At 38.0% G+C, this 23,716-nt stretch overlaps 1 long non-coding RNA gene across 1 annotated transcript; it reads right to left on the bottom strand.

The window, feature by feature from the left end:
• Nucleotides 1-6,120: 6,120 nt before the first annotated feature.
• LOC126260205 (uncharacterized) lies at nucleotides 6,121-23,700 on the bottom strand. The gene is made up of 2 exons (XR_007546625.1): nucleotides 23,561-23,700; nucleotides 6,121-6,383 (listed from the first exon to the last, which is right to left on the bottom strand). It is a non-coding gene; the product is annotated as an uncharacterized LOC126260205 (long non-coding RNA).
• Nucleotides 23,701-23,716: the final 16 nt, after the last annotated feature.

Below are 23,716 nucleotides of genomic sequence, written 5' to 3'. Positions count from 1 at the left end.
TCCCTCTTTCCTGACGAAGCAACCGTTGGTTGCGAAAGCTAGAATTTTGTGTTTATGTTTGTGTTTGTTTGTGTGTCTGTCGACCTGCCAGCACTTTCATTTGGTAAGTCACATCATCTTTGTTTTTAGATATATTTTTCCTACGTGGAATGTTTCCCTCTATTATAATAATAACTTCTTGTATTAATTATTTGTATATTCTTCATTGTATTTAACCCACTTTTTGGTATGACAGTCTCTCATCATCACCCAACGAGTATATTGTTTCTTTTTTAAATAAATTTCACCAGTTTTGAGAAACATAAGAGTAACGATATTGCAACTGAAGTGCTTTGGACACCTTCAGGTCACTTTGGCGCGCCTAGGAGATGAAGTACTTTGGCTGCATTAGTCACTCTGTTTTGGGCGTTCCAGAGGGATGGATGGGTTACTGTTTCGGTCATTCTGCAGGGATGGACATGTCGTACTCTATATCGGAAGTTGGGTCGAAAAGTTACTGTACAATTAAGAAAGCTATGTTCAGTGTTGTAAAAGACAGTGTGAAATGTTTGAATACTTAAATAATAACAAAACAGGATACATTGATGAGAAGTGTCGCCTACCATCATTGTCAGTACTACAGATCTTGCCCTCTGTAGATACAGAGACTAACTTGGGCAAGTGGCATCCCCTAAAAAAGCACAATCACAGGTTCAAGTTAACAGTGTAGCAGCCTCCACCAAAGAAGATCCCACAACCGACAAGCTGTCTTCTGCACTGGGGATACAACTTCAGTTTACGATAGGTTGGTGGAAAGACGGTTAGAGATTCTTATCCAATCTCTCCAGATCTCTCCAGCTTCCAGATCTGACATCCAAAGGCACACATAATTTATAATTTTAAGATATTAACTTAACCATAAATTCAAAGTAAAATTGATTGGGTATGTTAGTGATGTAAGTTGGCCCCTTAATTCATTCCCTACTTTTATTGTATTATCACAATTCCTCTTATCAGGATCTTATTAGTATTTATGTTGCTGTAAAAAGTCTACAAAATATTATTCATGTTGGTATGTTGTGGATTAGCTTACTACATGCATTCTTCTTCTCCCTGTAAATTTCAGAACTGATCTAGATATACTTTAAGAAACAGCTTTCACATACATATCTTAATTCTTCCACTAAATTTGTAAATGATCTTAGTAGTAACTATATAATGAATTGTAATATAAACGGTTTAAGTGCTGAATACTCATGTGACAGAAGCTCTAAGTTAGATGAGCTACAAGTTTTTTTTATCTGTATTTCTAAATGTTAAAGTAATTTGTTTAAATGAACACTGGCTTAGTAGTGATAGCTTAAAAATCTTATATAAAATTGAAAACTCAAGGCAGTTACCAGCTTTTGTAGGATAAATAAGTCACGAGGAGGTTCATGCATACTCATTCATTATGATTTAGATTACCATGTAAGATGTGACTTCAACTGTTTTAATGAAGAGTGTATTTTTGAAATTTGCTGTGTTGAGTTAAAGGACTTAAATTTTGTTATAATATCAATTTATAGAATCCCAGGGAAGGTGACAACTGAGCATTTCCTGCGTAAATTTCAGAGTTTGTTAGTATACCTCAGTAAAGAAAAGAGGAAAAAAATTGTGGTTGCTGCTGATTTCAACATCAATGTGTTGAATGAAACATGTGAGGTATCAAAATTTACAGACTTAATAAAAAAATATGGCTCCAAATTAAATTTTTCTGAATCTACATGAGAAAATGCTCAGTCAGCTACATGCATTGACAATATTTTAACGAATTACGTATTTGAAGATGGATATAAATTTTGTCTGGGTCTAGGAATTTCTGATCATTCAGCATTATTCATTGAGCTACCCAGAGCAGGTAGAGACGTCCCATGTAAAAAAGCTTATGTAAAAAGGATCTTCAACCAAGAAACTTTGACTCTAATCCATGATAAGCTCAAGGAGACAGAATGGCACTTTGATAAAAATATTTCATGCATGGCAAATTTTGAAGCATTTCTAAGGGATTTTCTAAGTGTTTTCAATGAAATATTTCCACAAAAATCTTATTTTAATAAAATGACAAAATTAAAATGGATCACTAAAGGTATAAAAATCTCCAGTGCTAAGAAAAGGCAGCTACATAAGAAACTAAGACATAATAAAAAAATTGAATTTATTGAATATGTTAAATTATACAAAAGTACATTTCAGAAAGTTGTCAAAGCAGCAAAGCAAATGACAAATAATAAATTAATCTTAAAACATGAGAATAAATCAAAGGCAGTGTGGCCAGTGGTGAACCCCGAATTAGGTATCCAAGCCTCTAGACATGGAATTAGTACAATTAAGCTTGAAGATGAGTTCATCGTAAATCCGGCTCAAATTTCAGAATGCTTCAATTAGTTCTTCATTAATTTAGTGAAACCAGAGGTTAATGTTGCAGATTATGAGAACAATGTATGTCTCTTTAGACTAAATCATAATTTTGAATGCCTCACAAAATTCAAAACAGTTTCAACAATAGATGTAGAAAAAAATTATATTAAAACTAAAAAACAAAAATTCTGCAGGTTGGGATGGAATACCAGCAAAAGTCCTTAAATTTGTACGTAAAATAATAGGATACCCACTATCTAAAATAATAAACCAATCCTTTGAACAAGGAAGCTTCCCAGAGGTGCTGAAATATGCAGAAGTAAAACCGTTGCTCAAAAAGGGTCAAGAGAGGATATGGGGAATTATCGTCCCACGTCCCTCCTTCCAGTCCTATCAAAAATCTTTGAAAATGCTGCTGCTATGCAGATTCGAATTTTTATGGAGAAATATGATATTATTATGGAAAACCAATTTGGTTTCCAGCGTGGCAAAAGTACTACTGATGCAATTAACAAGTTTATTGACAAGATCAGCACATCGTTAGACAACCATAATAAAGTTGCAGGAATCTTTTGTGATCTCACAAAAGCCTTTGACTCTGTAAATCATGCACTGCTCATCTATAAGCTTGACAAGGATGGGATCAAGGGTAATGTTGTAAATTGGCTTACTTCATACTTATCAAATAGGAAACAAAGAGTGATTGTCTTATCAAATGCAGCAAATTACTATTCGAAATGGAAAACAGTAGCCCAAGGTGTCCCTCAAGGCTCGATTCTAGGACTTATTTTGTTCTTGTTCTATGTTAATGATTTACCGAACAATATAAATGCTCCATTGATTTTATTTGTAGATGACACATCTGTATTAATTGAAAACCAGGAGCCAGAAAACATCCCTCTACATAATAAACACAATGAACAAACTAGAATGGATTAAGATTGAACATCCCCAAAACCCACATGGTCCAGTTCAGAACAAAACAGTCAAAGCCCCAAGAAATTAAAATAACTCATAAAAATCAGGATATAGAAGAAGTAGATTCTGTGAAGTATTTAGGGTTAAAACTAGATAAAAATTTAAATTGGAATAAACATGTTGACTACCTGTTAAAAAAATTATGTAGCTTTGCATTTGCTATGCAAATATTAGCTGGTGCAACAGACATTAATACAAGGAAAATTGCATAGCACAGCTACTTTCAATCAGTTGTAAGGTATGGTATCATTTTTTGGGGACATTCAAGCAATACATTGCGCATACTAAAGTTACAGAAAAGAATAATAAGGAACATGTGTACTGCCCATCCAAGGACATCATGTCGCCGACTATTTGAAAAACAACAGTTATTAACAGTTCCCTCCTTATACCTCTATGATATTATCATCTTTCTACATAGCAATTTAGAGTTATTCGAGAAAAACTGTTTCAATCACGCGTATAACACGAGAAACAAAGACAATTTTATGCTTCCCACTCATAGCTTAAACCTATATGCACAATCTCCTCAGTATATGGCAATGAAAATTCGTAACAAGCTAAAAGGAAAGAATGTTCTGAGTATGAACCTAGAGCACTGAAAACAAAGCTATATGATATACTTGTCAAACGCTGCTACTACACTGTTGAGGAGTTCATGAAGAATGAACTGAACATTTGAGCAGGATAAATTTACATATAGTCTTGTGTGTAAATGTAGGTGTCTTTCACATAAGGGAGGAAAGAAAAATAAAAGTTTATAATAACATTAAAATTCTTTATACCAATTAGGCCTAAGTTGTGTTATCCATTTTTTTGATGTGTCTCCTGTACACTAATCATATGATTAGAAATTGTTTGTTATGAGATGAATAAAACACTATTCACTATTCACTATAGTCATACATTTCTTACTGTTCTATGTACTTATATTTCTGTGTTCACTGTATATTTGTCAAGTAACCCAACACAGAGAAGAAATTTTCTCATCTCTTCTCTATGTTTTCACATTGTTGAATTTCTTTAAAGTCTTCTGACCAAGGTAAAAACTAAATTAACTTGACTTGTCCTACATTAGAAGTACACACTCCCTAATAATGTAATCAGATTGGATCAAATAAAAATCAGTCAATCAATCAATACCTTACATATACTTCTATGTTTTATTCACCCAATATCCATAAATATTTTTCTTGTGTTCACTTTTGTGTCCAGGATATCGATTATTTCACCATAGTTAACTGAGAGTACAGTTAGCCACCAGAATAGCTATGCATTTTAAAGTGTTGCTTACAGAATGGGGAGGTGCACTTGTCACTGTTAGAATATTCCTGGCAGATTAACAATAAGGATCAGTGTGTCAACTAGCTTTAATGTGGTTTTTAGGTGGTTTTCCACATCCCACAACGTGAATTCTTGGCTGGTAAAGTTTACCTTGGTTACATGATTTGCAAACATTTATAGAACGTCTGCACACTTTAATACGAATAATACTACATGCTGATAATTGGGATGCTCATATTCCATCCTGGGGGTTCGCAGCTCGTGGTCTTGTGGTAGCGTTCTCGCTTCCCACGCATGGGGTCCCGGGTTCGATTCCCGGCGGGGCCAGGGATTTTCTCTGCCTCGTGATGACTGGGTGTTGTGTGTCTTTCATCATCATTTCATCCCCATCGACACGCAAGTCGCCGAAGTTGGCGTCAACTCGAAAGACTTGCACCAGGCGAATGGTCTACCCGACGGGAGGCCCTAGCCACACGGCATTTCCATTTCCATTTCAATCCTGGGGGAGGGGGTAATAGGGTTGCAACAGGAAGGGCTTCTGGCCACCACTTAAATTAACCATGAAAAATCCATTAATAACCATACTGACCCTGAATAAGTGCATGACAAATGTACAAGAAAATGAAAGAGACTCTAAAGTTCACTTACACTTGAAATATTTAATTTTTGACTTTTAATGCACCAAACGCTAGATGTCACAAATTTGTTCATATTGCAACAATTTTAAGGCTACCACTCTTCATTATGGTTAGCATATTTAGTCATATACAATTTTCTAACATCCACTCAATTCAGTGTGAAAGTTACTGGTGACAGAAAAGTGAGCTCTAAGGAGATACAGGTCTCTCCCTGTTCCCACTGCACTGAGGGTTGTAAATGCTGTAAAAAAAGTAAAAAGAAAAAAAAAGAAAAAAGAGGGAGGGATAAAACCACTTCTGGCGACACATCATGTCTTGCTACAATTTATGGAGGGTGTGCTGATCACATATGATGATATCACAAAAATGTCTTGTATGACAGCTATCGTTCAGCACATTTGTATTTAGGTTATTTAACGTGACTGCGTATGTGATTCCTCAGTAACACCTTGTAGAGCTACTTTTATTTCCTTTATAAAATGTTTACATCAGAAGTAGACAGTAAGTATGGACATAGCATGAGAAACATCACTCTCTGCATACTAATCTGTTACAAAGAGCATTTCTTTACAAATTTTCTAAATCCATTGGTTTTTGCCCATGATTTCATTGCTATTAAGACTACTTATGATTTATTCCTGTTCTGTAGAATTGTCTTTTATGGTTTTGTAGCTATCAGTAACTATCTTTAGCTTCAGTGTGTGTTCAGTTATAAATAAATATATGATAATGAAGCAGTCATTAGTATTATTGTCTACACCAATTTTCTTGATGTGTTCTGAATACTTAGGTGCCAATTATTTTTTGCAGAAGTAATACACATTTTAGTTTTTTTTTCTCCTTTTGGATACAAGATCTGACCAACATCTGTGTGATCCTGAGACTCCATCTATTGTAACATCTCTGCACAGCATGTATTATTTCTGACACTATCTTTACCAGAATATTCCACGGATGTGATGGTAGCGCTGTTCTTATTTAGTTTTGGTGATGCTTGTTTGCCATTTCCTCTTCTTATTAGTGTCTTCATCCAGGATGTGATGCTGATGTTTCTGCTACTGCTGGAGTTGGAAGTTATCAGAATACTACGGATGGCCCCTCTACCTATAACAAAATTCTTATCTTAAATGCCATGTAAAAATTGTGGTTTTTATAAGGTAAATGGTATTATTGTGGATAATAAGGCAAAATTATGAACAAAGTTTAAACAATAAAATAGAACTCACATCTCAGAATTTTCCATACAATCATAGTTGTCATAGCTTACATGTCACTATATGTCATAAAGCATCATAACCATGATTCTCCTCTAAGATTAGTCTTTTCCCAGTTGTATTTTTAATTCTACAATGTGGGAGGGAATGGATCCTCTGGACATACCATCACCATTAGAGACAGTCTGCAGACACCAGCTGCCTCAAGAGAGATGGGCATGGTAATGAATGGTCAGCAAGCAATGTGGAAAGAGAGCCCTCCATTGTAGATAAAACGCTGCATTATGACCCTGCAGCCTGATTGGTGGTGTATCACAATCTACAGGCATCAGACGTTAAGTGTGCATGCAAAATGGGTTATAGAAACTCCAATTCACGATGCTAGTATGCTGTTGTGATGGCACAGCAGCCACAGCCTGCATGACTTGAGTTAAAATGATGGGAAATAATAAAAATGCAGGAAGCATATTTGTACTTTAGGCCGAAATGACAGGTGTTCAAAATACACACAAGTAGATTATAACCTATAACCCACAGATACATTCTGCATCGAAACTGAAATATCAAGAGATGCATGTGCATCCTCCTGAACACTTGGGCATTGGTTCTGAAGAAAAAATTTAAAAAAATTTGGTTGAGGTACTATGCTTGTAAAATTCGCTAAAAATTTTTTTCTGTAGAATGGACAGTTGCTATTTTACTGACAGTAACACAGCCAGCCACCCTAGTATTGCTATTTCTTCCTTCATTGTTATTTCATCCCCTTCATCCCATGTACCAAATAGGCAGAGTGGGTTAGCAGCAGCATAAATAACCCATTCTTCAGGCAATAGAACTTAATCCTAACTTAGATGCTAAAACGAGAAACAAGCATTCACATGTACTATGAAATTAAAATAATTTAAAAGGTGGCATTAATGGAAGAAATATAAATAGTATGTGCTGTCTTCATGAATTGTTTAAAAACAGTGATAAAAATTTGGACACATGGCACAGTTTAAAAAAGCTTGAGAAACACCTGAAGGACACTAAACACTGGGAAAACACTGAACATGACAGAAGATAGTCTGTCCGTTAAAAACGGAGCACCTTGCACTTTCACTAAACTAGAAAAGTACCTGCCCTGGAGCGATGGAATGTAGATGAAAAGGAGGATGGGCATGGAGGGAGATAAGTACGTGGTGGTAATAAGGATGGAGAATTGGTAACAGGAGTGGCTGAGGGGGACAAGGAGAGGGGCAACTGATATTGGGAGCTATAGATTAGAGAGTAAAAGGGGGAAGAAGGACGATGGGGAAAAGGAAAATGATTAGGTGTGGTAGAGGGAGAGGAGGAAGAGGGAGCCCTGAGGGAGGTGGATAGGGCAGGATGGATTCAGAGTTGATGGGACAGCTATACGCCAGGGTGGAGTTTGTGGTCCATGAGAAGGAGATGGTCTTTGAGGGAGGATGTGTAGGGTGTATAGGTGAAGGGCTGGTGGGACAGGTGTGGCAGCACACTAAGATTGGAAGGGAGAGGGGACACATTAGAATTGTTGGAGTCTAGTTTCCTAATAGTGTAGTTTACTTTGAGGTTTTCAATATGAATGAGGAGAGGTGGGAATTTGATGAGTTGGTAAAGGATCCTTTTGGAGGAAGGTAAGCAGATGCAGAAAGCAAGGCACAGGGCATGGTGTTCAAGAATCTGGAGGGACTTGTAGAATTTAGGAGGAGTGGAGTTCAATGCAACACTTGCGTAGCAAAAGATAGTGCAGATCAGGCATTTGTACATCTGAAGGAAAGTGGCGAGGAGTAGTCCCCACATTCAGCTGGTTAATAGCTTTAGTAGTTCTACTTCACTGTGGCCTTGCTGTTCGATGGTTAGTAGGTGAGGTTTCCATATTAGCTGTCAGTCGAAGTTTAGCCCAAGCTATTTTAGTGTGTTAGTTAACTGGATAGGACAGTTGAAAATGGTGAGGGAGAAGTCATGGAGATGGAAGGTACAGGTCGTGAGTCCTATAATTATTGTTAGGGTTTTGGAGGGCTAATCTTAATGAGCCATTGGTTATACTAGAAAGTAAACTAAAGCGGTGGATTTGGAGGAATCCTTGAGATTTCTGGAGTGTAGGATAAAGGGTGAGGGAAGAAGTGTAATCTGCATACTGAAAGAAGTGTGTGTGAAATCTTATGGGACTTAACTGCTAAGGTCATCAGTCCCTAAGCTTACACACTTCTTAATCTAAATTATCGTAAGGACAAACACACACACCCATACACGAGGTGACAGAAGTGAATGGAAGGAGATGGTTTGGTCATATTGATAAGTGTATAGCAGGTAAAAGAGATGATAGAGAATGGAACCCTGGAGCACTACTGCATTGGAGTGGAAGATATGGGAATTGCTGTGATTAACAATGGCATAGGATGGGAAAATGGAGAGAAAGGATGCAATAAAATGGACATAGTTGATAGGAAGTGCTTAAATCTGGAGTTTAAAAAGGAGACCAAAATATCATACGCAGTTATATGCTTTCTCTAGGTCAGGGTAGACAGAGATGGCTGATTTATTGTTATTGAGCTTTTGGGATGGGAGATGAATGAGGTTCACCAAATTTGGAAATGTGTGGTAAGCTCCTACAGGACCAACTCCTGAGGTCATCGGTCCCTAGGCTTACTCACTACTTAACCTAACTTAAACTTCCTTACGCTAATGACAACACACACACCCATGCCCAAGGGAGGACTCGAACCTCTGATGGTGGGGAGCCGCGCAAACTGTGGCAAGGCGCCCTTAGACTGTGCAGCTACTGTGCATTGCGAGGTTCAGGAGTTGACCATCAGCAGAGAAGGAGGGACAGAAAATGGTGAGGGAAGTAGTAAGCAGATGTTGGTGCAGAGGTCAGTGGATGCATCTAGAGAGAATGGATAGGATCATTACGAACTCATCATTCTAATATACAGTAGACACACAGTAACAACATCTGAGAAAGAAACATGCTTATACTTATTAACAAGTCGCATCATAATCAACAAAAACGTGACGAATACATATAACAGGAAAGTATGATATTTTCATGAGAGTAGCAGTCTGCAACAAGTTTTGCCCAAGATACTCTCGTAAAAAATGGTTCAAATGGCTCTGAGTACTATGCGACTTAACTTCTGAGGTCATTAGTCGCCGAGAACTTAGAACTAATTAAACCTAACTAACCTAAGTACATCACACACATCCATGCCCGAGGAAGGATTCGAACCTGCGACCGTAGCGGTCACGCGGTTCCAGACTGAAGCGCCTTTAACCGCACGGCCACACCGGCCGGCCGATACTCTCGTATTTCTTGATGAAAAAGCTCAACTACCTTCACAATGCAGTACAGTGCCAACTGATAGCAGATGACTGTAGCTGTCGACAGCGACACAGCAGAGGCCGCTACCTCCATCTGGTGTGATCAATATACCTGAAGAGTGCAGCCAGAGGGCTAACAGGAATGATGTGTTAAACCTCTAGCTGCTCCATAGCGCTGTATGTTATTTATGTGCTGCCACCATTGCAGGCCACACTGACTCACTTTGGTCGAGAGCTGTTAATGTAAGGCTGCATGCCCCAACTCCTGTCATGATTCGCCACTGCATAAAGGTTTGCAAAGTATATATAGACACTTTTCTAAGGCTTGTAGCTTAGCAGTAGCAGTGTGAAAGTTTGTAGCTTTGAGTAACATTATAATTTCACATGTTCCTATGACACACTAATTTTCACTTTAGATATACAGGGTTGAAATTATTGAACTACATGAAAAAATGTAAATTAGTTACAAATAATGGTGTGCACACACTTTATTCAACACTTAAACGTCACTAGAGATATACGGATTTAGGTTATGACATGTTCGACATGCCTGCCATCATTGGCGATGATGTGATGCAGACGAGTAGCGAAATTCTGCATGACCCCTGACGTGTCAGAACATCGATGCTGGCTGTTTTCAGCTCAACAATGGTTTTGGAGTTATTGCTGTATGCCTTGTCTTTAACATAGCACCACAAAAAGGAATCGCATGTGTTCAGATCCGGAGAATATGGCGGCCAATAGAGGCCTATGCCAGTGGCCTCTGTGTATCCCAGAGCCAGAATGTGGTCCTGAAAGTGCTCCTCCAGGACATCAAACATTCTCCTGCTTCCAAGGGGTCGAGCTCTGTCTTTCATGAGCACTACTTGACGAACTCAAGGTCACTTTGGATAATTGGCATGAGATCATCTTCTAAAACCTTCACATACCATTCGGTGGTCACCATGCCATCAAGAAATATCCCACCAGTTATTCTGAGACCATATACTGCACACCATACAGTCACCTGTTGAAGGTGAAGAGACTTCTCGACCGCGAAATGCGGATTCTCGGTCACCCAAATGCTCAAATTTCGCTTATTGACGAATCCAAGCAAATGAAAGTGGGTGACAATAACAAGGCAAGTGCACAAGCGCATACTAATTCCCGTCATGCCCCAAGGCCAACTGTGCAGTTTGAACATCCTAACGCAAACCACTCAGAAGTCATGACCATTATATTTCATACAGTTGAATAATTGTCACCATTTACCTTGGAGTGATGGAAATTTCATAAGAAGAGTCAGGAAGAAGAAACTGACTCACATGCTAGATCATAAATATTAAACCATTCTTCTCTCTCAGTGTTTATTTGTAACATGTGTAAGTGTATGAATGTGTTTTTCGTAGTTTTATTTTATTTCTTCCTCATTTCAACAGTTCCTTGATGTAGATGATGCAGTACCGGATACATTCGAGCTGTAGATACCAAGCTGGCATGCAGACATGTTCCATGATACAGCTCCCAACACGTTGGAGCAGAAATTGTGCACATTTGAATAACAGGAGAAATAAAGTCAGCAAGCAGACAACCTCTCCAGTGCAGATAGCGACAAGATGGAGTGGATATCAAGTCAGCACGGAGAACTGTTTCCCGATTTTGAGTTTCCGCTATATCCATTCCATCCAACAATAATTCAGCATGCAGACCATCTCTCTGATGCAGTGCCAGATACATCAGAGCAGGACGTGGAACTGTGAGCTTCCATTATGTCCATCACCTGCACCACTCATCAAGCCTCAGCTAAGTTGTTACACAATGCTGTTGTTCAATATTAATTATCAGTTGACTGCATCCATCACTGCATATTTGGGGGTGATACAGTAAAGTTAACATCTCAAGTGTCCAAGTGCCACGAACCTATGTGGACTGTACCATCCCCTAACTTCTTTTCGAACTTTCTGGGGCGATTACGTTCTCTGTCTGAATGAAAAAAATCTGGGTATACCTTAATGTGATAATTCAATTGATATTCGCTGTTTTAAACGCAAAATTTGCCTAATTTTTGATGGCTACAATTGGGCTAGTAAATAAGTATAAGTATGTTTCATTCTCAAATGTTGTTGCTGCATGTCTGCTGGATATAAGAACTATGGGTTATGGCAGTATGAAGGGGGCTGGCTATGATGCTATCAGTAAAACAGTAACTATCTAATCCACAAACATTTTTTGTGGTGAATTTTGAAAGTGTAATACCTCAAACTATTTTTTGCTTCAGAGTCAGCACACAGCTGTCCACCATCAGGCGGGCGAATGTGCACATCTTGATTTTTCAGTTTCGATGCAGAATGTATGTATGGGTCGTAGGTACCTGTATATTTCTTCTTTCCCATCATTATAACTCAGGTTATGACTTGTGCAGCTGCAGCATAGTATCATTGGGATTGGGAGCTCCTATATTCCACTTTGTGTGTAGACTTCATGTCAGATGCCAGTAGCTTGTGGGTTGTGGTTCTATAACAGTGTTTTGCCAACACTGCAAAGGACTCTTTCCATGTTGTGCAATACAGTGGCTGATCGCTATCAGACTCAGTCTTAGTTAGGAGGCCAATGTAAGCAGGGGCACTGGTGTGTCTAGAGAAACCTTTCCCTGCCACAGTTTGGTGGTAAAGGCGTAAACCAAAAAGATATAAACTTAAAGAAGAAGCAGGTTTCTGATTCTGTATGACATGTGTGCTGAGACGCAGTATGTAGTGACAGCACACCTCTGAGTGAATAGCAGCTTGAGGAAACATGTCAAATAGTTCAGCAGACAGACCTGGATCTGCACAAACACCTTCTGTCTTTGATGTCATAGAGCAGGGCCAGTATTCCAGATTTTGGACTTTCACATCTTAGAGCCTATCCAGTACCTAGACCAGCCATCTTAGATTATGGTGTCATACTGAGGATGCCTCAGTATCCTAGCTCTCAGCTTCAGATCTAACAGTATTTCAAGTCTTGGATTTTGACATCATAGAGCTACAACAGTATATACTGGTGTTATGATCGATCGACATTTTGCGCTTTTGAATTTCCTGCCAAGTTTTACTTACGACAACAGACCTACTTACACCAGAGTAGGGGAAAATCCCAACAAAATTTGAATTTCCCACCAAAATTTGAAGTTTTCGCTATTTTATACATAGGACAATTGGCATTTGACAAAGAGGGGGGGGGGGGAGGAATCACACGACATGGCAGGATGTCATCAAGGACCTAAACAAGCCAGAACACCCTGTGACTACCTACTATCCTATTTTACACTCTTCTGATAACTGACTTACTTTGCCACGTGAAAAGCATTTGCTATTTTCATTCCTTTTATAATGAGGTCTTTTTTAAGGTATCTGCTCGAGATGACGTTTATTTGCACCTTTGTCACAATCCTTAATCTTCATTGTCGACATCATTGCTGTAGCAAAACTTTTGTCATCATGATCTGTTATTCTCAGTATATAGTTTAAACACTGTATTTGTAATTTTTTCATTTCTTCTCTTCAGTAGGTAAATCGTAACATAAATGTAATTGCATTCTTAGGCTAAAGTTTGTGAAAACATGCACCAAGATAACCATCATCCATTGGCTTATCTAACAATGACAGCTGAATTTGTACTTTAGCAAATTTGGCTAAATGGCCTTGCATATCACCAGATGCTTCCCATAGAATTTTCTGAAATTTGGGTCTAAGCAGATCAATATTTTTGCCCGAGTGAACATCAAAATTTAATGTAGCTGATCCCAAATCTCTTTAGTAGCCTCGTATTCTCCAGCACAAAGTAAAGGTCAAGTGACAGGTTTAGCAATTTCCTTGCTTCAGCATTAGCATTTCCTTCCTTCATTTAGCAAGACTGGTTTCGTATTTTGTCCATTTTGTTTTGGATTAATCAGACGAAATGGCTGAAACTGATGCCTCATTAAAATTTTATCAGCCATCTCCTACTACTGTGTTGTCAAAACATCAAATGCAGTTTATGAAATGAACCATTTATTTAAAAACCACAAAAGTACAACAACGCCATCTGTTAATAAGCAGCACCACTCAGTACTCAAAATGAATGCCAAAGGAGCAATAATGCCATGTGACACACTATTTTCAAAGATTAGTAATGCAACACACGTGTAACAACACAGAAAACACATACTTTCGCAAAAAGGAATATAAAGTGCAATGAATATTCTACATTGCGTATCCAAAGATACCATAATGAACATTTTGGAAGAACTCGAAATTTATATCACACAGACGCATTTCTCGACAAAATTCTTACTGAACAAAGGGAACTAAGGCACAGTAACATTTAGAAAACTTTCTCGTTTTCCTGAAAGAGGGAGGATAATTTTCAGCAGTTCACAATGTGAAGAAATAAATCAAAACAACAGAACACTCAACACAAATTATATCTCTGTACAATACATGAAAGCACAGAACAATACGATCTTTGTATCAGCAATGATAAGATTCATTATAGTTGCAAAACTTTTTATTTCTTAAAAGGAAACCATAAGCCCGTTTTGGGGGCTGTGTCTCATCTTCAGTTGCATATGAAATATGTGTCCATAAAAATTGAATGACAGACGTTAAATTCAGTTTTATGCCATGTACCAAGGATGCACTATTTGTACTCATTTTAACTTTTTATGCACTCAAATTTTATAGCCATCTGAAGAAGGGACAAAGGTCCCAAAGCTGGGTTGTGGTTTCCTTTTAGCAAATAACACTTATGTAACCATAAACACAGAGCAGAATAAACAGAAAATGCAATAAAAATTCTACATCATGTATCTAAAGAAACCATAATAAATATTATTGTAACTTCTTTGGTGATAATACTCAGTGAATGTCTGAAGATGGCCTTGTAAGCCAAAAATCGGTTAACAATAAAACTAATATTGTAGAACAAAACCAAACTGGTGCTTTTCATTTATTATTATGGAAGAAATAGAAATTTATATCACACAGACGCATTTCTGGCAAAACTATTAGTGAACAAACAGAACTAATGCACAAGGAATGTCTAGAAAACTTTCTTGATTTCCTAAAAGAGAAAGGATTATTTTCAGCACCTCCCAATGTCAAGAAATAAATAAAAAACAATATGAAACTTCCTGGCAGATTAAAACTGTGTGCCCGACCGAGACTCGAACTCGGGACCTTTGCCTTTCGCGGGCAAGTGCTCTAGTGGTAGAGCACTTGCCCACGAAAGGCAAAGGTCCCGAGTTCGGGTCTCGGTCGGGCACACAGTTTTAATCTGCCAGGAAGTTTCATATCAGCGCACACTCCGCTGCAGAATGAAAATCTCATTCCCAAAAAACAATATAATTCTCAACACAAATTATGAGTACGAATAAAAAAGTGCACACAATACACGAATTTCTGACAAATTTGAGCAGAGATGAAGCTGAACAAAAATCTCAACAGACACTCCATGACACTATATTGTAACCCAGAAAACGTAAATAACTTCCAAAATAGGTATAAATCATCAAACTTATGTTGTTATAACATTATACAAAAAAACTGTTTGCCATATATTGCAGGATTAGTTGAAAATTGAAAACTGCCAAAACGAGGCTCATCATATGTAAATAATGAGATAATAAAATCAGTTTGTACTGGGAAATGGAAAAATGTTTAATATATCATACACTAACCTAAAGCACACTGTGGGCCCATCTAAAACATTTTGCGCTGCTACCAAGAACAGCAATGAGGAACTCATGCAGTACTGTATTAAAATTGAAATGATAAAACCTGAAGAAAGCATAAAACACAATAAGCAGTGTCTTACAAGAAAAGTACTAACTAAGTATGTGTACACAAAAGTGCAAGAAAAAATTAACTTAATAAAATATATTAGGAGGCTTGGTGCAAACATCTGGATGAAACAACAAATCAACAAATTTAAGCAGAAAGATCTTTTGCAAAAAGTATCAACTTATTTTCTTTTCCACAAATTTTTCATCACTTTTACATTTTTAAGATCACTTCTATATGTCAGATGTATGTTCATAACTTAACATTATGCTAGAAATAAATAATTAAAATACCTACTAAGATCTGTTTATATGAATAAGGAAAGCTTTAAATAACATTGACAGTAGAAGTACTAAATTGCTTTTAGATTTTTGTAACCTATCTCAGATTAAAAAATATATAAAGAGCCAGAGGTTGAAAATACCGCTTCAGTTGTAAATTTCTTTTATCATAACGACCGGTTTTGGGCTCTCATAAGCCTGAAACTGGTAGTGATAATAACGCTTCAGTTGTAAATTTCTGTTATTATCACGACCAGTTTTGGCCTTAGCCGGTATGATAATAAAAGAAATTTACAACTGAAGCTGTATTTTCAACCTCTGGTATAATTCTCAGTTGGTGATGTTCTTCCAACAGATTGTTTATATATATAAAGAGATTTGGCTGACAGAATCACAGATACCTTTAGTACCTACACAAGCAAAATAGCCTAATTTTCATGAAAATAAAACAATGTACAGTCTGCCGTCACACATAATGTTAATCGAATATTTTGAAAATAAGTCCAACACTTAAATCTGAGACAGACAACTGTATGCACGTAAAACATCAGAACGCTGATAATAGAGCCAAGCGCACAAACAACAGTCGTCAGTATAGTTGCAAACGCCATTTTTATGAAAATAACAGTCCCAATACTAGAGTCTCTAAATTGCTGTAGGCCTATTACCAATAGAATAAATGGTCTAGAAAAGTAATGATCATTTGTCACAGTCAAACGTGCCAAAGGGTGGGTGTGGGGATCTCTCGTTTAATTTGTCGATAGTAGATTAGATTAGTACTTGTTCAATAGATCATGAAAACGACACTTCATAATGATGTGGAACGTGTCAGGTTAATAAAAGGTGTCTATCCAAGCTATTACATTACACAAAATATTACATGACACCTGATTTCTTTTGGTGGGAGTGGTGAAATTATCCACTTACTATATCCAAAAATTCATCTTATGAGTAGAAGGAGTTGCCATTCAGAAATTCTTTTAATTTCCTTTTAAATGCTATATGGTTATCTGTCAGACTTTTGATGATATTAGGTAAACGACCAAAGACTTTTGTGGCAGCATAATTTACCCCCTTCTGAGCCAAAGTTAGATTTAACCCTGAATAGTGAAGATCATCCTTTCCCCTAGTGTTGTAGCCATGTTCACTGCTATTATTTTTGAATTCATTTGGATTGTTAATAACATATTTCATAAGTGAACATATATATTGTGAGGCTACAGTGAACATCCGTAACTCTTTAAACAAGTGTCTGCAGAATGATTTTGGATAAGCTCCAGCAATTATTCTGATTACATGCTTTTGTGCAATGAACACTCTTTTACTCAATGATGAGTTACCACAGAATATGATGCCATACGAAAGCAGACAATGAAAATAGGTGTGGTAAGCTAATTTACTGAGATGCATATCGCCAAAATTTGCACTGACCCTAATAGCATAAGTAGCTGAACTTCAACGTTTCAACAGACCTTCAGTGTCTTTTTCCCTGTTCAACCCCTCATCAGTGCATAAACCTAGAAATTTTGAATATTCTACATTAGCTACCGACTTGTGATCGAAGTCTATATTTGTTAATGGTGTCATTCCATTGACTGTGTGGAACTGTATATACTGTGTTTTGCCAAAGATTAAAGAGAGCCCATTTGCAGAGAACCACTTAATGATTTCTGAAAAACATCATTTACAATTTCATCAGTTAATTCTTGTCTGTTGGGTGTGATAGCTATAGTTGTATCATTGGCAAAAAGTACCGGCTTTGCATCTTTGTGAATATAGAATGGCAAGTCATTAATATATATTAAGAACAGCAGAGGACCCAAGACTGAACCTTGCAGCACCCCATTCTTGATTGTTCCCCAGTCTGAGAAATCACCAGTTTTTAGCATATTATGTGAACATCTTATTTCAACTTTCTGCACTCTTCCAGTTAGGTATGATTTAAACCATTTGGGTGCTGTACCATTCATTCCACAGTACTTGAGCTTATCTAGAAGTATTCCATGATTTACACAATCAAAAGCCTTTGAGAGAGCACAAAAAATCCCAACAGGTGAATTCCAGTTAATCAGAGCATTTAATATTTCATTAGTGAAAGTAAATATATAGCATTTTCCGTTGGAAAACCTTTCTGGGAACCAAACTGACATTTTGTCAAAACTTTATTTTCACAAAGGTGTGAAGCTACTGTACAATACAATACTTTTTCAAGAATTTTGGATAAGGCAGTCAGAAGAGAGATTGGGCAGTAGTTGTTGACATCAGACATATCCTCTTTTTTATGCAGTGTGTTAACAAATGGCTCAAATGGCTCTGAGCACTATGGGACTTAACATCTGAGGTCATCAGTCCCCTAGAACTTAGAACTACTTAAACCTAACTAACCTAAGGACATCACACACATCCATGCCCGAGGCAGGATTCGAACCTGCGACCGTAGCGGTCGCGCGGTTCCAGACTGACGCACCTAGAACCGCTTGGCCACACCGGCCGGCTGTGTTAACAATGGCATACTTCAGTTTATCTGTGAAAATACCCTTCTTCAGAGAGCTATTACATATGTGGCTAAGAATCCCACTTCTCTCTTGGGAACAAGCTTTTATTATCCTGCTGGAAATGCCATCAATTCCATGTGAGCTTTTATTCTTGAGAGAGTTTATTATCTTCCTAATTTCAGAAGGTGGTAGTTCTGATCTGTTCGGTATCGCCGCAATGGATTGAAATACAAAAGAAAAAATATGACTCTTTCTTATTTCATTATGTTCAGATACGTTAAAACAATTGGGATTGCAAGTATTCCAGATCTATTTAGAGCAATTAATTTACAACGTTCCTCACTGTTTTAACTACCTCCACTGCATGTCATTGGTTCATCACGATAAAGTTATTTAAAAATTTTAGGAACATTTATTTTGCAGTCAGCAACACAGTGGTCTTAAACATAACCAGAAGATGTCTTTGTTTTTTCCAATATACAGTTGAATTGTTTGAGTGAAGCACTTCACAAGTGCTAGTTTTGGAAATGCATCTCATTCATGGCTAAAATCAACCATTTGTTTTAGTTGTAAGTGGGCATATGAGGAGTATTGTAATCTCTTCTTTTAGCATGAGAAACGCCATCTGACAACAGCCTTTAACTAGTTATTTCATAACAGGATCAGATCAAAAAGTAGCTGGTGTGTCAAAGATGTTACTGGCAATACAGATTAATTATTCTAAAATTCAGGAAGTGTGTTAAAAATTACAAGTGTTATTACATAGTACTAAACTTTATCAGGTAACTGTTCACACTCTCATAAGCTTGTTTGGCCCATGCACCAGACTACAATAAAAAAGTGGCACAACAGTTACGAAGATGATAACTCTATTACAGCAATTTCAATACACTATTTTTCGTACCATCCCATAGTGCAACACTCTAACACTGATGCTTTATCGTACTTCGCAATGGGCAACAAGAATAAACACAGGATTCAAAAAGTATCAGAGACAATTACATGGCGCCGGTAAAATGCCTGTCTCATCTCTTTCTTCCCACTGTAATTTAGTTGAATCTCCTGGTAGAGGCAATGCATGAGCAAGTTTCATTCATCATTAATAAAGGGATAAAATTCCACTTGCTGACTAGATGGACACTTTTGTCCTGGAACTGGCCCATGCCTAAGTCGAGGTAGTTGATGTCCTTAGTGTAGTTACACAGAAGGAAACGCTTCTCTTCTCAAGGGCGGAGACACGAAACAAATTCTGCCTCCATGAACCTTGTGACAAGAAGATGCAAAAATGCCCAGCCCACGGAGTGTAAAGGTGGTTCTTTTACTGTACGCATTTTGTTTCACTCTTGAACACTCTGGAGAGACGCTGTAAGACCATCTAGTATAAACAAGATGGCTGGGGGACCTCAGCTGCTCAGTAAAACATGTCAATTCAAAACATCTTCAGCCATCTAACTTTCTAGTTTTATTTTATTTGTGCAAATCAATTTTAGCGTTACATTACGTCTTCTTTTTTTACTGTCGAGAGATGTAGTCCAGAAACAAATACTTTCGCTCCTAGAGGTCATCATCCAGTGCCAAGGTGTCGTGAGCTGCCCAAAGGAATGACCTTTCTTCAAGGCAGTCACAAATTTGAGAATTGTTTGCGTAGTGCTACATCAGAACAAACCAGTGCTGCTGTGCTCATTGCAGGCTATAGTCTCTGTCATTGTAAAAAAACTTCCAAGTGAATGGCTTTCAATAGCTAAGTGTGAGACATAACTCTTGCTGAGCCGAAACTGTTCTTTCATGTCAAGATAGTCATTTACTGGTGACGCCACAAAGTCAGGAACATGGCCAGGTATGCAATCCTTTCCATTACAGCCGATGCAAATAAACAATGAAGCTTTCTGAATACCAGAATATCACAACATTCTGAAGCCATCACAGTTGTTAAAAACAATTTTCTCTCTCTCTCTCACTCTGTCTCTCTCTCTCTCTTCTTCGTTGTGTAGGAGTATTAACTGGAACTTTTTTCCTCAAAATTTAACTGTGTGGGACCAAAAATCCCATTCTATATATGTAATTCGTTGACCACAATTTAGCAGTTTTGATTGGCTGAGGAAGTTACTAGTGGGGCTGCCTTTTTGTGAACTGCCCAGAACAATAGAGGAGCGAAATTAATAGTATCTCTGATAGAAGTTTCTACAGAGAGAAGACTTCCAACACTTTGGGTATTAGATTGTGACAGACTCAGATGTTTACTCTATTGTGCTAGATTCTGACAAGAGTAGACTTTGCCCCCAGCGCAAGTTCTTTAATAGACGCAGACTTTGCTTTCAGACCCCTGAGGGCATATCTTCATAGAAGTGTTACTTTGCCCTGTGGTTGATATAGAGTCAGGAAACATTCATTCGAGTACATGTTTGAAATGACATGAGGGATTTCATGGGGACACATGATTCGTTGTGGTACCTTGATAACGTTTGTCTTTCAAGTTTTTAACTTCCAATTGAATTTTCCCTAGTGGATTGTTGTGCACACATTTCTTGGTGAATCTGCTCATATGATGTCCAATTCGTAACAATCAACCCACTGAATGATTAAGTACCATTACTATACAAAATGTTCAGTGCGATTGTTTCTGTCCCCTCGCCAATCGATGGTTTGAGCAAGATTTTTAGGATGACGATTTTCCTTTCTGTTTCCTCAGTTCCATGTGGCCCACTTGGCAATGCTTAAAGTGTAATTTAGTAATTTCCCCTTGTGCTTATTGTTGTTTTCTTCTCTCTCTATCTTATTCCATATGTCAATATCTTTATGTTTCCTTATCACTTGTATGCTCACAAGAGCAAATAAACAAGGCAGCCTGGATTTACTGTGTATTTTTTTACTTACACAATCCTTATGCCTTTTCTTATTTAAATGCTGTTGCAAGATAGGCATCCATGCTATATTTGTGAGGGCTATTTTTTGTTATTCATTGTGAAACATTGTTTTTACATTACACTTGCTAACTGCTGGGGAGTGTACTGCTTCTCAGAAATCCACATGGGATCAGTCACCACACTGGATAGTTTAAATCAAGGCTTCACATTCGGCTTCTTGCAGAGTGGCCTGAGGGCCTTTATACATAGGCCTGTCTTCTCTACAGTCAATTTTATTGCAGCAGCACTGCCTCAGTGCCCAGTGACGTGTACTCCTGCTGCCTGCTGAATTGGCAGATTAAATAATACTCATCCCAGACTCCCGCCACCTGCAGATGTTGCAGCTGCATCATGCCAATCTGGGGAACACGTATGGAGGAAAAATTTAGCTTGGCATTGCCCATTTTTGGGAACTGACAAAGAAATTAACACTTTGGGCTAGATTCACACACACTGTGTGCAGAACCAGTCATCTACACTGTGGCACAACTCACTGTTGGCAGTCCGACATCACTCATATGAGCACTTTCAGACTGGCTATGCAGGTAATTTCTTGAACTCCATATGGCTCCTGGTGAAGGATGTGTAATCTGGTTTTCCATATATGACAAGCATGGCGACCACCACAATTGCAGGCATCAGGAGAGTGTTTGCGACCACTTTTAAATGTTGAAGTTGTCCCTGATATCACCTTTTCAAATAATAGTTCCCAGACATGTCCATTAAGTTTGCACTTCTCTGCTGCAGATGTGGACTGAACACCTAACAATGACATCTTTGCACCCAATGTTAATCTTGAAGATTGGGTGCTTTGTTATGAATTTAAGTCACAGATGGAAAAGCCATTGCAGATGAAATGAAGGGTGATCCCTTCACCTTCAACTTCAATCCTGTCAACAGGCGCTGCACAACTGAAATTTCCGATGGCAGTTGTCATTCTTCCCTGCAGCTCCCGTTTCCAACGATGATGAAGAGACCCTTTTTTTGAGATGGAGATCAATATGGGCACAGATATTCGAACACAGTCCTGGGTAAACACTAGACACATTCACAGCTCACCAAGAACACTGGATGTTCTTTGTTACGGACAAAAGCGGGACCCTAGTTTGCCTCAGCAAAAAGATGAGTCTGTGAGCATCAGAGGTCACATAGATGCCATGCCCAGCACTATTTCAGTACCGCAATTGATCTGCACACCATATTGCTTTGCCACTGGCTCCAATATAGCACCAGTATAAACTGTGCTTTCCACACCAGTGCCCAGCAGTGCCACCCCTTCGACTATTACTTCCAGATAATGAATGGCTACCACATTAGGTGTGGAATCTGATGGAGATGGAGCCTCTGCCTCAGCCCTGTCAGCACTCTTGACATTTACTGTAGGAGCTTATCATGAACTATTAGAACTGATTAAGGCAAATGACCAAGCTAGCTGGCATAGCAAAAAGTCTGAAAATATGTTTGTTCTCTAGTAAAGAATCTGTCATAATATGATCTGCCAAGATTTGAAATATAGCTAAAAGTTTCTGCTTTATGTATTATAAGGGGTAAAGTAAAGGAAATTTAAGCTAGAATACAAAATTACGAGTATTGGTCGCATCTCGAATGACTAACGGTAGTAACAGGCTACACTTCTGTGTATATCAAGATATTAAAGTACTCAAGCTTTCATTCAGAACACTACAAACTCGCACTACAGAGATTGTTCATTGCTGCGGTGAAGGAAAAATCAGAAATTATTATTAATCATCACTTGTCTTCTGAACTGATATGATGTGAAGACTACAAGAAGTCGAAATTCAGTGGAAATTTGTCTGTTATCTAGTGGCTGTGTCAAACTCAGCTCAGTGGCTTTCAGTGGATGTGACAGCGCTGTTTATATTGACAAGAGGTTACTACTTGAAGTCTATTTTTGTTTTTTAAGATTTCTGTTGTTTCTGTTGGTTGTTATGCCCAAATATCAGGATTTAACTTTGCTGAGTCCCCATGCTGATAACTTCTTCTTTTCTGAACGATATATACATAGTGTCTGAATTAAACACTACCGGTATCCTGGAGTGCGGTAAGAATATTTACTTTTATGATTATGTACTAATTGTAGGACTAATTTGTACAGTATAAGGCTGTACATTACGTTTACATGCGACACATCTTCCGAAAGACGAAAACTGAATTTTGAAAACCGCTTTTCGCTCTCGTGTTTACATGTGGTCTGAAGTGGGTTTGCTAGCACAGTTAAATATGGCGTCTGGAATACAGCAGATCAACATAATTTCGCTTCACTTACATGTTACAGATAGACAGTTTCTTGTTCAGTCTAATATTTCTGCTTCTCGTTGACTTCACAATAAGTCCATATTAACCGAATATTCTGAAGACAAGATGTAACTGGACAATCCAAGCCAGTTCCCTTGGCAACCCAGAAGCGACACTGAGAAATCGG

Source organism: Schistocerca nitens, chromosome 5 (genome assembly GCF_023898315.1).
Source record: "Schistocerca nitens isolate TAMUIC-IGC-003100 chromosome 5, iqSchNite1.1, whole genome shotgun sequence".
Taxonomy (NCBI): domain Eukaryota; kingdom Metazoa; phylum Arthropoda; class Insecta; order Orthoptera; family Acrididae; genus Schistocerca; species Schistocerca nitens.
This window is presented reverse-complemented; position numbering and strand designations above follow the sequence as displayed.